The sequence below is a fragment of the Hevea brasiliensis genome, chromosome 7 (genome assembly GCF_030052815.1).
Source record: "Hevea brasiliensis isolate MT/VB/25A 57/8 chromosome 7, ASM3005281v1, whole genome shotgun sequence".
In the NCBI taxonomy this organism is placed as follows: Eukaryota; Viridiplantae; Streptophyta; class Magnoliopsida; order Malpighiales; family Euphorbiaceae; genus Hevea; species Hevea brasiliensis.
Window position 1 is genome coordinate 14,922,410 of NC_079499.1, and position 3,527 is coordinate 14,925,936.

At 35.7% G+C, this 3,527-nt stretch overlaps 1 non-coding gene across 1 annotated transcript; it reads right to left on the reverse strand.

Annotated features, from left to right (window-relative positions):
* Positions 1–2,102: 2,102 nt before the first annotated feature.
* LOC131181799 (small nucleolar RNA R71) lies at positions 2,103–2,209 on the reverse strand. The gene has a single exon (XR_009150276.1). It is a non-coding gene; the product is annotated as a small nucleolar RNA R71 (small nucleolar RNA).
* Positions 2,210–3,527: the final 1,318 nt, after the last annotated feature.

Sequence of the window (3,527 nt, forward strand, 5' to 3'; positions counted from 1 at the left end):
CACAACCGAATTAGCTTATGTCGCAGGTTGTGTCGATCGTCAGATATTCACGCCGAGAGCAACACAACCCGCGACACAACTGACTCGGCTTGTGTCATTTTTACTGGAAATAATTGACGTGGCATTTCCGTTACTCCAGCTTTTTACCTCACTTTCTCTGGAACCTTCCCCCTTTTACCCATTCTAGGGCAGACCCTTAGCCTATATAAAGCCTCATTTTATCATTATCTTGGCATAGAGAGCAAGGGAGGCAATTTCGGAAAAGTTAGAAAGAGAGAAGGAGGAGCACCTTTTGCATTTTCTTCCAGCAGCAGCAAGGATCACGTTTCTGCACTTTTCTGCAGCAGATCCTTCTGTAATTTGCTGGGTTTTTCTACCCCTTTAGCTTACATTTCCATTATTTCTTCATTTCTTCATTTGGGTTTGTCTTTAAACAATGATTTTTGAGTAGTTGATTGAGATTCTAGAGATGGGTTTGTAAATATTGATTTGTATTGTGGTTTTGAACTGATTTAGCCATTTAAATGGGATTTGTTACATTTTGATTTATTGCTTGTGAGCTTGTTGCCTTGCTTGATGAATGGGCCCTCATTAAGTTAAGCTTTAATCCTTAATAGATGGACTGAAAAGTGAATATTAGGGATAGATAATCTTGCAATAAACTTTATTTTCTTAGTGTTAGAGATAAGCTAAGAGGATTAAGGGGAACTTTCCATAAATCAATTAGATCTTTAAATGGGTTTTTGTTAGGTTTGAAATACCGTGAAAACATGGTTTGATTTAATGAAAACCAACTTTGAAATGCTTGAAAAAGGTTTCAAAAATTTAAGAATTGATTTCCCTCAAAATTGCAATTCTCATGTGTTTGGCTAAATTAAGGATAAACCACATGTAAACAATATTGAAAATCCAATCTCTAGAATCAATTTAATTTTCATTGAATTTAGATTTAAATCCTCCAAATCTCATAAATAGCAATTTCAATTTAAATCCAATTTAAATTTAAATCCAATTTAAATCCAATCTCTAGAATCACTTTATTTTTATTTTTATTGAATTTAGATTTAATTCCTCTCAAATTTCATAAATAGAAATTTCAAATTAATTTTTGGTAATCTAGTTTAATTAATTTTAGTTAATTGATTGATTTAGTTTTAATTCCTCAAATACCAATTTTAATTCCAAATTTCATTTTACATCTTTAATTTTTGTCTTAATTCCAAATTTCATTTTACATCTTTAATTTTTGTCATTCTAATTAGCTTATACTTTTATTTCCAATTTAAACGCAATTCCCTGTGGGATCGATATCATTTTTTTTAAAAACTATACTACTGTGACCCGTGCACTTGCGGACACACCGTATCAAGTTTTTGGCGCCGTTGCCGGGGAATTGTTTGTTTTTAAGTTGGATTTTAATTGTTTTAAGCTAATTAGAATTTTTATTTTCTTTTATTTTCACTATTGTTCCTTATGTTTTTCAGGTACTTTTCTTGTTTATGAGACGATCGAAAAGCACAAGTGACACTGAATTGTTGTTCAACCCAGAAATTGAAAAATTCTGCCGAGCCAACAAAAAGGAGTACAAAAGAAGAAAAGAAGCAGAAAAAGAAGAACTACAAAGATTTGAGCAAGAAGAGACAATAGAAAATATGGAGAATCAAAATAGAGCTATTGGTGGAGATAATGGAGGAAATGAGCAAAACGGGCAAAATGTAGTTGTTAATCAAAATGATCCTCAAAGAAGATCCATGTTAGATTATGCTTTTCCTAGATGTGCAGATGTGAGAGATAACAGACCTATTATTGGAGCTAATCAATTTGAGTTAAAGACTGGTCTTATTCAAATGGTTCAGAATTCACAATTTGGAGGTAGTCCACTTGAAAATCCTCATTCTCATTTGAAGAAATTTTTGATGATATGTGGCACACAAAGACAACCTAGAGTTTCTGATGAAGTTATTCGGCTCACCTTATTTCCATTCTCTCTTCGGGATTCAGCATTGGAGTGGTATGACTCACTTCCACAAGCTATTATAGCTACTTGGGAGCAGTTATCTCAAGCTTTTCTATCTCAATTTTTCCCACCTGGGAAGACCACTCATTTGAGGAATTTGATGGTAGCTTTTAAACCAAGAGATGATGAAACTTTGTATGAATCTTGGATGAGATTTAAGGAGCTTGAAAGGCAATGTCCTCATCATGAAATACCCAAATGGATGATTGTTGTAATTTCTACACGAGTTACTCGACCATAAGAAACACAATTGATTCACAAGCGGAGGAGATTTCATGAGAATGACAAGTGAAGAATGCTATGATTTATTAGAGAAGATTGCTCATAATACCCATTTATGGGGAAATCCTAGAGCACTTGAGCCAAAGAAGGCTGGGATTTATGAACTTGACTCAGTTAGCTACATGAATGCAAGATTTGATCGATTGACTCGACTTCTTAGTGATTTTTGCACAAAGGCAACAAACTCAACTCCTACAACTGTGCAACAAGTTGCCTACACAGATGGAACCCAAAGTTGTGGAGTTGATTACTCTTCTTATGGTGATGATTATTTGCAGGAGCAAGCTGCTTATGCAGGAGGTTATCAACAAAAACCTATGGGAAATTCTTACTCTAATGTGAACAACTCGACATGGAGACCACAAGCAACTTTTGCTCAACAAGGCCAAAGCTCAAATCATGCTCATAACCAGCAGTTTATGCAGCAAAATAGACCTCAATTTCAGCCTCAATTTCAGCCCACAAGGCAGCCACAACCTGGATATCAAGCAAGAGCACAACAATCCCTTCCACCTCATGAACCGAAGCCAACCTTGGAAAGCATGATGGAGAAATTTTTTGCTGAACAAAGCAAGATGAATAGCAAATTGGAGGAAGAAATGCAACACATGAGACAAACCATGGATCAATTACAAGTCCACAACCGCATGTTGGAGACTCAATTGGCTCAACAAGCAAGCTCATCAGGAAGCAATTCCTATGGGAAACTACCTAGCCAACCACAAAACCCTCATGAACAATGTAAGGTTGTAACCTTGAGAAGTGGTAAAAAGTTGGTCAAGAGACTGAAAACAAAAGATAAGAAAAAAAGAGCACAAAACAAGAAAATTCAGTTGAGAGAAAGACAAAATAAAAAGAATAAGAAAGAAAAAGTGAGCAAGATGAGGAGAGAAACCATACATCCCACAGACCTTACAAGCCCACCCTTCCCTACCCTCAAAGATTCATCAAGCATAAGCTAGACAAACAATTTGGCAAATTCCTTGAAGTGCTAAAGAAGTTGTATATCAATGTGCCATTCACTGAGGCACTATCCCAAATGCCAAGTTATGCCAAGTTTTTGAAGGAGATTCTTTCCAACAAGAGAAGATTAGAAGATTATGACACCATCAACTTGGGAGAGCAATGCAGTGCTATAATCCAGAAGAAGTTACCTCCCAAACTCAAAGATCCGGGTGTGTTTTCCATCCCTTGTCATATTGGTGATAATTGTGTGGCAAATGCCTTA